The sequence below is a fragment of the Miniopterus natalensis genome, chromosome 14 (genome assembly GCF_054644295.1).
Source record: "Miniopterus natalensis isolate mMinNat1 chromosome 14, mMinNat1.hap1, whole genome shotgun sequence".
NCBI classification, from domain to species: Eukaryota; Metazoa; Chordata; class Mammalia; order Chiroptera; family Miniopteridae; genus Miniopterus; species Miniopterus natalensis.
In genome coordinates this window covers 582,306-596,287 of record NC_142094.1, presented here as the reverse complement: position 1 = coordinate 596,287, position 13,982 = coordinate 582,306, and positions in this window count along the sequence as shown.

Genomic DNA, 13,982 nt, shown 5'->3' with positions numbered 1-13,982 from the left:
TGGACCTAGGGTTAGGGTTATGTTGAGGGCTAGGGTTAGAGTTCCGTTTAGGGTTACGATTGGACCTAGGGTTTGGGTTATGTTGAGGGCTAGGGTTAGAGATCCGGTTAGGTTTACGATTGGACCTAGGGTTAGGGTTATGTTGAGGGCTAGGGTTAGAGATCCGGTTAGGGTTACGATTGGACCTAGGATTAGGGTTATGTTGAGGGCTAGGGTTAGAGATCCGGTTAGGGTTACGATTGGACCTAGGGTTAGGGTTATGTTGAGGGCTAGGGTTAGAGATCCGGTTAGGGTTACGATTGGACCTAGGGTTAGGGTTATCTTGAGGGCTAGGGTTAGAGATCCGGTTAGGGTTACGATTGGACCTAGGGATAGGGTTATCTTGAGGGCTAGGGTTAGAGATCCGGTTAGGGTTACGATTGGACCTAGGGTTAGGGTTATGTTGAGGGCTAGGGTTAGAGTTCCATTTAGGGTTACGATTGGACCTAGGGTTAGGGTTATGTTGAGGGCTAGGGTTAGAGATCCGGTTAGGTTTACGATTGGACCTAGGGTTAGGGTTATGTTGAGGGCTAGGGTTAGAGATCCGGTTAGGGTTACGATTGGACCTAGGATTAGGGTTATGTTGAGAGCTAGGGTTAGAGATCCGGTTAGGGTTAGGATTAGACCTAGGGTTAGGGTTATGTTGAGAGCTAGGTTTAGAGATCCGGTTATGCTTACGATTGGACCTAGGGTTAGTGTTATTTTGAGGGCTAGGGTTAGAGATCCGGTTAGGGTTACGATTGGACCTAGGGTTAGGGTTATGTTGAGGGCTAGGGTTAGAGATGCGGTTAGGGTTACGATTGGACCTAGGGTTAGGGTTATGTTGAGGGCTTGGGTTAGAGATCCGTTTAGGGTTACGATTGGACCTAGGGTTAGGGTTATGTTGACGGCTAGGGTTAGAGATCCGGTTAGGTTTACGATTGGACCTAGGATTAGGGTTATGTTGAGAGCTAGGGTTCGAGATCCGGTTATGCTTACGATTGGACCTAGGGTTAGTGTTATGTTGAGCGCTAGCGTTAGAGATCCGGTTAGGGTTACGATTGGACCTAGGGTTAGGGTTATGTTGAGGGCTAGGGTTAGAGATCCGGTTACGGTTACGAATGGACCTAGGGATAGGGTTATCTTGAGGGCTAGGGTTAGAGATCCGGTTAGGGTTACGATTGGACCTAGGGTTAGGGTTATGTTGAGGGCTAGGGTTAGAGTTCCATTTAGGGTTACGATTGCACCTAGGGTTAGGGTTATGTTGAGGGCTAGGGTTAGAGATCCGGTTAGGTTTACGATTGGACCTAGGGTTAGGGTTATGTTGAGGGCTAGGGTTAGAGATCCGGTTAGGGTTACGATTGGACCTAGGATTAGGGTTATGTTGAGAGCTAGGGTTAGAGATCCGGTTAGGGTTAGGATTAGACCTAGGGTTAGGGTTATGTTGAGAGCTAGGTTTAGAGATCCGGTTATGCTTACGATTGGACCTAGGGTTAGTGTTATTTTGAGGGCTAGGGTTAGAGATCCGGTTAGGGTTACGATTGGACCTAGGGTTAGGGTTATGTTGAGGGCTAGGGTTAGAGATGCGGTTAGGGTTACGATTGGACCTAGGGTTAGGGTTATGTTGAGGGCTAGGGTTAGAGATCCGTTTAGGGTTACGATTGGACCTAGGGTTAGGGTTATGTTGAGGTCTAGGGTTAGAGATCCGGTTAGGTTTACGATTGGACCTAGGATTAGGGTTATGTTGAGAGCTAGGGTTAGAGATCCGGTTAGGGTTACGATTGGACCTAGGGTTAGGGTTATGTTGAGGGCTAGGGTTAGAGATCCGGTTAGGGTTACGATTGGACCTAGGGATAGGGTTATCTTGAGGGCTAGGGTTAGAGATCCGGTTAGGGTTACGATTGGACCTAGGGTTAGGGTTATGTTGAGGGCTAGGGTTAGAGTTCCATTTAGGGTTACGATTGGACCTAGGGTTAGGGTTATGTTGAGGGCTAGGGTTAGAGATCCGGTTAGGTTTACGATTGGACCTAGGGTTAGGGTTATGTTGAGGGCTAGGGTTAGAGATCCGGTTAGGGTTACGATTGGACCTAGGATTAGGGTTATGTTGAGAGCTAGGGTTAGAGATCCGGTTAGGGTTAGGATTAGACCTAGGGTTAGGGTTATGTTGAGAGCTAGGTTTAGAGATCCGGTTATGCTTACGATTGGACCTAGGGTTAGTGTTATTTTGAGGGCTAGGGTTAGAGATCCGGTTAGGGTTACGATTGGACCTAGGGTTAGGGTTATGTTGAGGGCTAGGGTTAGAGATGCGGTTAGGGTTACGATTGGACCTAGGGTTAGGGTTATGTTGAGGGCTAGGGTTAGAGATCCGGTTAGGGTTACGATTGGACCTAGGGTTAGGGTTATGTTGAGGGCTAGGGTTAGAGTTCCGTTTAGGGTTACGATTGGACCTAGGGTTAGGGTTATGTTGAGGGCTAGGGTTAGAGATCCGGTTAGGTTTACGATTGGACCTAGGGTTAGGGTTATGTTGAGGGCTAGGGTTAGAGATCCGGTTAGGGTTACGATTGAACCTAGGATTAGGGTTATGTTGAGGGCTAGGGTTAGAGATCCGGTTAGGGTTACGATTGGACCTAGGGTTAGGGTTATGTTGAGGGCTAGGGTTAGAGATCCGGTTAGGGTTAAGATTGGACCTAGGGTTAGGGTTATGTTGAGGGCTAGGGTTAGAGATCCGGTTAGGGTTACGATTGGACCTAGGGTTAGGGTTATGTTGAGGGCTAGGGTTAGAGATCCGGTTAGGGTTACGATTGGACCTAGGGTTAGGGTTATGTTGAGGGCTAGGGTTACAGATCCGGTTAGGGTTAGGATTGGACCTAGGGTTAGGGTTATGTTGAGAGCTAGGTTTAGAGATCCGGTTATGCTTACGATTGGACCTAGGGTTAGTGTTATGTTGAGGGCTAGGGTTAGAGATCAGGTTAGGGTTACGATTGGACCTAGGGTTAGGGTTATGTTGAGGGCTAGGGTTAGAGATGCGGTTAGGGTTACGATTGGACCTAGGGTTAGGGTTATGTTGAGGGCTAGGGTTAGAGATCCGGTTAGGGTTACGATTGGACCTAGGGTTAGGGTTATGTTGAGGGCTAGGGTTAGAGATCCGGTTAGGGTTACGATTAGACCTAGGGTTAGGGTTATGTTGAGGGGTAAGGTTAGAGATCCGGTTAGGGTTAGGATTAGACCTAGGGTTAGGGTTATGTTGAGAGCTAGGTTTAGAGATCCGGTTATGCTTACGATTGGACCTAGGGTTAGTGTTATGTTGAGGGCTAGGGTTAGAGATCCGGTTAGGGTTACGATTGGACCTAGGGTTAGGGTTATGTTGAGGGCTAGGGTTAGAGATCCGGTTAGGGTTACGATTGGACCTAGGGTTAGGGTTATGTTGAGGGCTAGGGTTAGAGATCCGGTTAGGGTTACGATTGGACCTAGGGTTAGGGTTATGTTGACGGCTAGGGTTAGAGATCCGGTTAGGGTTACGATTGGACCTAGGGTTAGGGTTATGTTGAGGGCTAGGGTTAGAGTTCCGTTTAGGGTTACGATTGGACCTAGGGTTTGGGTTATGTTGAGGGCTAGGGTTAGAGATCCGGTTAGGTTTACGATTGGACCTAGGGTTAGGGTTATGTTGAGGGCTAGGGTTAGAGATCCGGTTAGGGTTACGATTGGACCTAGGATTAGGGTTATGTTGAGGGCTAGGGTTAGAGATCCGGTTAGGGTTACGATTGGACCTAGGGTTAGGGTTATGTTGAGGGCTATGGTTAGAGATCCGGTTAGGGTTACGATTGGACCTAGGGTTAGGGTTATGTTGAGGGCTAGGGTTAGAGATCCGGTTAGGGTTACGATTGGACCTAGGGTTAGGGTTATGTTGAGGGCTAGGGTTAGAGATCCGGTTAGGGTTACGATTGGACCTAGGGTTAGGGTTATGTTGAGGGCTAGGGTTAGAGATCCGGTTAGGGTTAGGATTGGACCTAGGGTTAGGGTTATGTTGAGAGCTAGGTTTAGAGATCCGGTTATGCTTACGATTGGACCTAGGGTTAGTGTTATGTTGAGGGCTAGCGTTAGAGATCAGGTTCGGGTTACGATTGGACCTAGGGAAAGGGTTATGTTGAGGGCTAGGGTTAGAGATCCGGTTAGGGTTACGATTGGACCTAGGTTTAGGGTTATGTTGAGGGCTAGGGTTAGAGATCCGGTTATGCTTACGATTGGACCTAGGGTTAGGGTTATGTTGAGGGCTAGGGTTAGAGATCCGGTTATGGTTACTATTGGACCTAGGGTTAGGGTTATGTTGAGGGCTAGGGTTAAAGATCCGGTTAGGGTTACGATTGGACCTAGGGTTAGGGTTATGTTGAGGGCTAGGGTTAGAGATCCGGTTAGGGTTACGATTGGACCTAGGGTTAGTGTTATGTTGAGGGCTAGGGTTAGAGATACGGTTATGCTTACGATTGGACCTAGGGTTAGGGTTATGTTGAGGGCTAGGGTTAGAGATCCGGTTAGGGTTACGATTCTACCTAGGGTTAGGCTTATGTTGAGGGCTAGGGTTAGAGATCCGGTTATGCTTACGATTGGACCTAGGGTTAGGGTTATGTTGAGGGCTAGGGTTAGAGATCCGGTTATGGTTACTATTGGACCTAGGGTTAGGGTTATGTTGAGGGCTAGGGTTAAAGATCCGGTTAGGGTTACGATTGGACCTAGGGTTAGGGTTATGTTGAGGGCTAGGGTTAGAGATCCGGTTAGGGTTACGATTGGACCTAGGGTTAGGGTTATGTTGAGGGCTAGGGTTAGAGATACGGTTATGCTTACGATTGGACCTAGGGTTAGGGTTATGTTGAGGGCTAGGGTTAGAGATCCGGTTAGGGTTACGATTCTACCTAGGGTTAGGCTTATGTTGAGGGCTAGGGTTAGAGATCCGGTTAGGGTTACGATTGGACCTAGGGTTAGGGTTATGTTGAGGGCTAGGGTTAGAGATCCGGTTAGGGTTACGATTGGACCTAGGGTTAGGGTTATGTTGAGGGCTAGGGTTAGAGATCCGGTTAAGGTTACGATTGGACCTAGGGTTAGGGTTATGTTGAGGGCTCGGGTTAGAGATCCGGTTATGCTTACGATTGGACCTAGGGTTAGGGTTATGTTGAGGGCTAGGGTTAGAGATCCGGTTAGGGTTACGATTGGACCTAGGGTTAGGGTTATGTTGAGGGCTAGGGTTAGAGATCCGGTTAGGGTTACGATTGGACCTAGGGTTAGGGTTATGTTGAGGGCTAGGGTTAGAGATCCGGTTAGGGTTACGATTGGACCTAGGGTTAGGGTTATGTTGAGGGGTAGGGTTAGAGATCCGGTTAGGGTTACGATTAGACCTAGGGTTAGGGTTATGTTGAGAGCTAGGTTTAGAGATCCGGTTATGCTTACGATTGGACCTAGGGTTAGTGTTATGTTGAGGGCTAGGGTTAGAGATCCGGTTAGGGTTACGATTGGACCTAGGGTTAGGGTTATGTTGAGGGCTAGGGTTAGAGATGCGGTTAGGGTTACGATTGGACCTAGGGTTAGGGTTATGTTGACGGCTAGGGTTAGAGATCCGGTTAGGGTTACGATTGGACCTAGGGTTAGGGTTATGTTGACGGCTAGGGTTAGAGATCCGGTTAGGGTTACGATTGGACCTAGGGTTAGGGTTATGTTGAGGGCTAGGGTTAGAGTTCCGTTTAGGGTTACGATTGGACCTAGGGTTTGGGTTATGTTGAGGGCTAGGTTTAGAGATCCGGTTAGGTTTACGATTGGACCTAGGGTTAGGGTTATGTTGAGGGCTAGGGTTAGAGATCCGGTTAGGGTTACGATTGGACCTAGGATTAGGGTTATGTTGAGGGCTAGGGTTAGAGATCCGGTTAGGGTTACGATTGGACCTAGGGTTAGGGTTATGTTGAGGGCTAGGGTTAGAGATCCGGTTAGGGTTACGATTGGACCTAGGGTTAGGGTTATCTTGAGGGCTAGGGTTAGAGATCCGGTTAGGGTTACGATTGGACCTAGGGATAGGGTTATCTTGAGGGCTAGGGTTAGAGATCCGGTTAGGGTTACGATTGGACCTAGGGTTAGGGTTATGTTGAGGGCTAGGGTTAGAGTTCCATTTAGGGTTACGATTGGACCTAGGGTTAGGGTTATGTTGAGGGCTAGGGTTAGAGATCCGGTTAGGTTTACGATTGGACCTAGGGTTAGGGTTATGTTGAGGGCTAGGGTTAGAGATCCGGTTAGGGTTACGATTGGACCTAGGATTAGGGTTATGTTGAGAGCTAGGGTTAGAGATCCGGTTAGGGTTAGGATTAGACCTAGGGTTAGGGTTATGTTGAGAGCTAGGTTTAGAGATCCGGTTATGCTTACGATTGGACCTAGGGTTAGTGTTATTTTGAGGGCTAGGGTTAGAGATCCGGTTAGGGTTACGATTGGACCTAGGGTTAGGGTTATGTTGAGGGCTAGGGTTAGAGATGCGGTTAGGGTTACGATTGGACCTAGGGTTAGGGTTATGTTGAGGGCTTGGGTTAGAGATCCGTTTAGGGTTACGATTGGACCTAGGGTTAGGGTTATGTTGAGGCCTAGGGTTAGAGATCCGGTTAGGTTTACGATTGGACCTAGGATTAGGGTTATGTTGAGAGCTAGGGTTAGAGATCCGGTTATGCTTACGATTGGACCTAGGGTTAGTGTTATGTTGAGCGCTAGCGTTAGAGATCCGGTTAGGGTTACGATTGGACCTAGGGTTAGGGTTATGTTGAGGGCTAGGGTTAGAGATCCGGTTAGGGTTACGATTGGACCTAGGGATAGGGTTATCTTGAGGGCTAGGGTTAGAGATCCGGTTAGGGTTACGATTGGACCTAGGGTTAGGGTTATGTTGAGGGCTAGGGTTAGAGTTCCATTTAGGGTTACGATTGCACCTAGGGTTAGGGTTATGTTGAGGGCTAGGGTTAGAGATCCGGTTAGGTTTACGATTGGACCTAGTGTTAGGGTTATGTTGAGGGCTAGGGTTAGAGATCCGGTTAGGGTTACGATTGGACCTAGGATTAGGGTTATGTTGAGAGCTAGGGTTAGAGATCCGGTTAGGGTTAGGATTAGACCTAGGGTTAGGGTTATGTTGAGAGCTAGGTTTAGAGATCCGGTTATGCTTACGATTGGACCTAGGGTTAGTGTTATTTTGAGGGCTAGGGTTAGAGATCCGGTTAGGGTTACGATTGGACCTAGGGTTAGGGTTATGTTGAGGGCTAGGGTTAGAGATCCGGTTATGCTTACGATTGGACCTAGGGTTAGGGTTATGTTGAGGGCTAGGGTTAGAGATCCGGTTAGGGTTACGATTGGACCTAGGGTTAGGGTTATGTTGAGGGCTAGGTTTGGAGATCCGGTTAGGGTTACGATTGGACCTAGGGTTAGGGTTATGTTGAGGGCTAGGGTTAGAGATCCGGTTAGGGTTACGATTAGACCTAGGGTTAGGGTTATGTTGAGAGCTAGGTTTAGAGATCCGGTTATGCTTACGATTGGACCTAGGGTTAGTGTTATGTTGAGGGCTAGGGTTAGAGATCCGGTTAGGGTTACGATTGGACCTAGGGTTAGGGTTATGTTGAGGGCTAGGGTTAGAGATGCGGTTAGGGTTACGATTGGACCTAGGGTTAGGGTTATGTTGAGGGCTAGAGTTAGAGATCCGGTTAGGGTTACGATTGGACCTAGGGTTAGGGTTATGTTGACGGCTAGGGTTAGAGATCCGGTTAGGGTTACGATTGGACCTAGGGTTAGGGTTATGTTGAGGGCTAGGGTTAGAGTTCCGTTTAGGGTTACGATTGGACCTAGGGTTAGGGTTATGTTGAGGGCTAGGGTTAGAGATCCGGTTAGGTTTACGATTGGACCTAGGGTTAGGGTTATGTTGAGGGTTAGGGTTAGAGATCCGGTTAGGGTTACGATTGGACCTAGGGTTAGGGTTATGTTGAGGGCTAGGGTTAGAGATCCGGTTAGGGTTACGATTGGACCTAGGGTTAGGGTTATGTTGAGGGCTAGGGTTAGAGATCCGGTTAGGGTTACGATTGGACCTAGGGTTAGGGTTATGTTGAGGGCTAGGGTTAGAGATCCGGTTAGGGTTACGATTGGACCTAGGGTTAGGGTTATGTTGAGGGCTAGGGTTAGAGATCCGGTTAGGGTTACGATTGGACCTAGGGTTAGGGTTATGTTGAGGGCTAGGGTTAGAGATCCGGTTAGGGTTAGGATTGGACCTAGGGTTAGGGTTATGTTGAGAGCTAGGTTTAGAGATCCGGTTATGCTTACGATTGGACCTAGGGTTAGTGTTATGTTGAGGGCTAGCGTTAAAGATCCGGTTAGGGTTACGATTGGACCTAGGGTTAGGGTTATGTTGAGGGCTAGGGTTAGAGATGCGGTTATGCTTACGATTGGACCTAGGGTTAGTGTTATGTTGAGGGCTAGGGTTAGAGATCAGGTTAGGGTTACGATTGGACCTAGGGTTAGGGTTATGTTGAGGGCTAGGGTTAGAGATCCGGTTAGGGTTACGATTGGACCTAGGGTTAGGGTTATGTTGAGGGCTAGGGTTAGAGTTCCATTTATGCTTACGATTGGACCTAGGGTTAGGGTTATGTTGAGGGCTAGGGTTAGAGATCCGGTTAAGGTTACGATTTGACCTAGGGTTAGGGTTATGTTGAGGGCTAGGTTTGGAGATCCGGTTATGCTTACGATTGGACCTAGGTTTAGGGTTATGTTGAGGGCTAGGGTTAGAGATCCGGTTAGGGTTACGATTGGACCTAGGGTTACGGTTATGTTGAGGGCTAGGGTTAGAGATCCGGTTAGGGTTACGATTGGACCTAGGGATAGGGTTATGTTGAGGGCTAGGGTTAGAGATCCGGTTATGCTTACGATTGGACCTAGGGTTAGGGTTATGTTGAGGGCTAGGGTTAGAGATCCGGTTATGCTTACGATTGGACCTAGGGTAGGGTTATGTTGAGGGCGAGGGTTAGAGATCCGGTTATGCTTACGATTGGACCTAGGGTTAGGGTTATGTTGAGGGCTAGGTTTAGAGATCCGGTTCGGGTTACGATTGGACCTAGGGTTAGGGTTATGTTGAGGGCTAGGGTTAGAGATCAGGTTCGGGTTACGATTGGACCTAGGGAAAGGGTTATGTTGAGGGCTAGGGTTAGAGATCCGGTTAGGGTTACGATTGGACCTAGGTTTAGGGTTATGTTGAGGGCTAGGGTTAGAGATCCGGTTATGCTTACGATTGGACCTAGGGTTAGGGTTATGTTGAGGGCTAGGGTTAGAGATCCGGTTATGGTTACTATTGGACCTAGGGTTAGGGTTATGTTGAGGGCTAGGGTTAGAGATCCGGTTAGGGTTACGATTGGACCTAGGGTTAGGGTTATGTTGAGGGCTAGGGTTAGAGATCCGGTTAGGGTTACGATTGGACCTAGGGTTAGGGTTATGTTGAGGGCTAGGGTTAGAGATCCGGTTAGGGTTACGATTAGACCTAGGGTTAGGGTTATGTTGAGAGCTAGGTTTAGAGATCCGGTTATGCTTACGATTGGACCTAGGGTTAGTGTTATGTTGAGGGCTAGGGTTAGAGATCCGGTTAGGGTTACGATTGGACCTAGGGTTAGGGTTATGTTGAGGGCTAGGGTTAGAGATGCGGTTAGGGTTACGATTGGACCTAGGGTTAGGGTTATGTTGAGGGCTAGGGTTAGAGATCCGGTTAGGGTTACGATTGGACCTAGGGTTAGGGTTATGTTGACGGCTAGGGTTAGAGATCCGGTTAGGGTTACGATTGGACCTAGGGTTAGGGTTATGTTGAGGGCTAGGGTTAGAGTTCCGTTTAGGGTTACGATTGGACCTAGGGTTTGGGTTATGTTGAGGGCTAGGGTTAGAGATCCGGTTAGGTTTACGATTGGACCTAGGGTTAGGGTTATGTTGAGGGCTAGGGTTAGAGATCCGGTTAGGGTTACGATTGGACCTAGGATTAGGGTTATGTTGAGGGCTAGGGTTAGAGATCCGGTTAGGGTTACGATTGGACCTAGGGTTAGGGTTATGTTGAGGGCTAGGGTTAGAGATCCGGTTAGGGTTACGATTGGACCTAGGGTTAGGGTTATGTTGAGGGCTAGGGTTAGAGATCCGGTTAGGGTTACGATTGGACCTAGGGTTAGGGTTATGTTGAGGGCTAGGGTTAGAGATCCGGTTAGGGTTACGATTGGACCTAGGGTTAGGGTTATGTTGAGGGCTAGGGTTAGAGATCCGGTTAGGGTTAGGATTGGACCTAGGGTTAGGGTTATGTTGAGGGCTAGGTTTAGAGATCCGGTTATGCTTACGATTGGACCTAGGGTTAGTGTTATGTTGAGGGCTAGCGTTAAAGATCCGGTTAGGGTTACGATTGGACCTAGGGTTAGGGTTATGTTGAGGGCTAGGGTTAGAGATGCGGTTAGGGTTACGATTGGACCTAGGGTTAGGGTTATGTTGAGGGCTAGGGTTAGAGATCCGGTTAGGGTTACGATTGGACCTAGGGATAGGGTTATCTTGAGGGCTAGGGTTAGAGATCCGGTTAGGGTTACGATTGGACCTAGGGTTAGGGTTATGTTGAGGGCTAGGGTTAGAGTTCCATTTATGCTTACGATTGGACCTAGGGTTAGGGTTATGTTGAGGGCTAGGGTTAGAGATCCGGTTAAGGTTACGATTTGACCTAGGGTTAGGGTTATGTTGAGGGCTAGGTTTGGAGATCCGGTTATGCTTACGATTGGACCTAGGTTTAGGGTTATGTTGAGGGCTAGGGTTAGAGATCCGGTTAGGGTTACGATTGGACCTAGGGTTACGGTTATGTTGAGGGCTAGGGTTAGAGATCCGGTTAGGGTTACGATTGGACCTAGGGATAGGGTTATGTTGAGGGCTAGGGTTAGAGATCCGGTTATGCTTACGATTGGACCTAGGGTTAGGGTTATGTTGAGGGCTAGGGTTAGAGATCCGGTTATGCTTACGATTGGACCTAGGGTAGGGTTATGTTGAGGGCGAGGGTTAGAGATCCGGTTATGCTTACGATTGGACCTAGGGTTAGGGTTATGTTGAGGGCTAGGTTTAGAGATCCGGTTCGGGTTACGATTGGACCTAGGGTTAGGGTTATGTTGAGGGCTAGGGTTAGAGATCAGGTTCGGGTTACGATTGGACCTAGGGAAAGGGTTATGTTGAGGGCTAGGGTTAGAGATCCGGTTAGGGTTACGATTGGACCTAGGTTTAGGGTTATGTTGAGGGCTAGGGTTAGAGATCCGGTTATGCTTACGATTGGACCTAGGGTTAGGGTTATGTTGAGGGCTAGGGTTAGAGATCCGGTTATGGTTACTATTGGACCTAGGGTTAGGGTTATGTTGAGGGCTAGGGTTAGAGATCCGGTTAGGGTTACGATTGGACCTAGGGTTAGGGTTATGTTGAGGGCTAGGGTTAGAGATCCGGTTAGGGTTACGATTGGACCTAGGGTTAGGGTTATGTTGAGGGCTAGGGTTAGAGATACGGTTATGCTTACGATTGGACCTAGGGTTAGGGTTATGTTGAGGGCTAGGGTTAGAGATCCGGTTAGGGTTACGATTCTACCTAGGGTTAGGCTTATGTTGAGGGCTAGGGTTAGAGATCCGGTTAGGGTTACGATTGGACCTAGGGTTAGGGTTATGTTGAGGGCTAGGGTTAGAGATCCGGTTAGGGTTACGATTGGACCTAGGGTTAGGGTTATGTTGAGGGCTAGGGTTAGAGATCCGGTTAAGGTTACGATTGGACCTAGGGTTAGGGTTATGTTGAGGGCTCGGGTTAGAGATCCGGTTATGCTTACGATTGGACCTAGGGTTAGGGTTATGTTGAGGGCTAGGGTTAGAGATCCGGTTAGGGTTACGATTGGACCTAGGGTTAGGGTTATGTTGAGGGCTAGGTTTGGAGATCCGGTTAGGGTTACGATTGGACCTAGGGTTAGGGTTATGTTGAGGGCTAGGGTTAGAGATCCGGTTAGGGTTACGATTGGACCTAGGGTTAGGGTTATGTTGAGGGCTAGAGTTAGAGATCCGGTTAGGGTTACGATTGGACCTAGGGTTAGGGTTATGTTGAGGGCTAGAGTTAGAGATCCGGTTATGCTTACGATTGGACCTAGGGTTAGGGTTATGTTGAGGGCTAGGGTTAGCGATCCGGTTAGGGTTACGATTGGACCTAGGGTTAGGGTTATGTTGAGGGCTAGGGTTAGAGATCCGGTTAGGGTTACGATTGGACCTAGGGTTAGGGTTATGTTGAGGGCTAGGGTTAGAGATCCGGTTAGGGTTACGATTGGACCTAGGGTTAGGGTTATGTTGAGGGGTAGGGTTAGAGATCCGGTTAGGGTTAGGATTAGACCTAGGGTTAGGGTTATGTTGAGAGCTAGGTTTAGAGATCCGGTTATGCTTACGATTGGACCTAGGGTTAGTGTTATGTTGAGGGCTAGCGTTAAAGATCCGGTTAGGGTTACGATTGGACCTAGGGTTAGGGTTATGTTGAGGGCTAGGGTTAGAGATGCGTTTAGGGTTACGATTGTACCTAGGGTTAGGGTTATGTTGAGGGCTAGGGTTAGAGATCCGGTTAGGGTTACGATTGGACCTAGGGATAGGGTTATCTTGAGGGCTAGGGTTAGAGATCCGGTTAGGGTTACGATTGGACCTAGGGTTAGGGTTATGTTGAGGGCTAGGGTTAGAGTTCCATTTATGCTTACGATTGGACCTAGGGTTAGGGTTATGTTGAGGGCTATGGTTAGAGATCCGGTTAAGGTTACGATTTGACCTAGGGTTAGGGTTATGTTGAGGGCTAGGGTTAGAGATCCGGTTAGGGTTACGATTGGACCTAGGGTTAGGGTTATGTTGAGGGCTAGGGTTAGAGATCCGGTTAGGGTTACGATTGGACCTAGGCTCAGGGTTATGTTGAGGGCTAGGGTTAGAGTTCCGTTTAGGGTTACGATTGGACCTAGGGTTAGGGTTATGTTGAGGGCTAGGGTTAGAGATCCGGTTAGGTTTACGATTGGACCTAGGGTTAGGGTTATGTTGAGGGCTAGGGTTAGAGATCCGGTTAGGGTTACGATTGGACCTAGGATTAGGGTAATGTTGAGGGCTAGGGTTAGAGATCCGGTTAGGGTTACGATTGGACCTAGGGTTAGGGTTATGTTGAGGGCTAGGGTTAGAGATCCGGTTCGGGTTACGATTGGACCTAGGGTTAGGGTTATGTTGAGGGCTAGGGTTAGAGATCAGGTTCGGGTAACGATTGGACCTAGGGAAAGGGTTATGTTGAGGGCTAGGGTTAGAGATCCGGTTAGGGTTACGATTGGACCTAGGTTTAGGGTTATGTTGAGGGCTAGGGTTAGAGATCCGGTTATGCTTACGATTGGACCTAGGGTTAGGGTTATGTTGAAGGCTAGGGTTAGAGATCCGGTTATGGTTACTATTGGACCTAGGGTTAGGGTTATGTTGAGGGCTAGGGTTAAAGATCCGGTTAGGGTTACGATTGGACCTAGGGTTAGGGTTATGTTGAGGGCTAGGGTTAGAGATCCGATTAGGGTTACGATTGGACCTAGGGTTAGTGTTATGTTGAGGGCTAGGGTTAGAGATACGGTTATGCTTACGATTGGACCTAGGGTTAGGGTTATGTTGAGGGCTAGGGTTAGAGATCCGGTTAGGGTTACGATTCTACCTAGGGTTAGGCTTATGTTGAGGGCTAGGGTTAGAGATCCGGTTAGGGTTACGATTGGACCTAGGGTTAGGGTTATGTTGAGGGCTAGGGTTAGAGATCCGGTTAGGGTTACGATTGGACCTAGGGTTAGGGTTATGTTGAGGGCTAGGGTTAGAGATCCGGTTAAGGTTACGATTGGACCTAGGGTTAGGGTTATGTTCAGGGCTCGGGTTAGAGATCCGGTTATGCTTACGATTGGA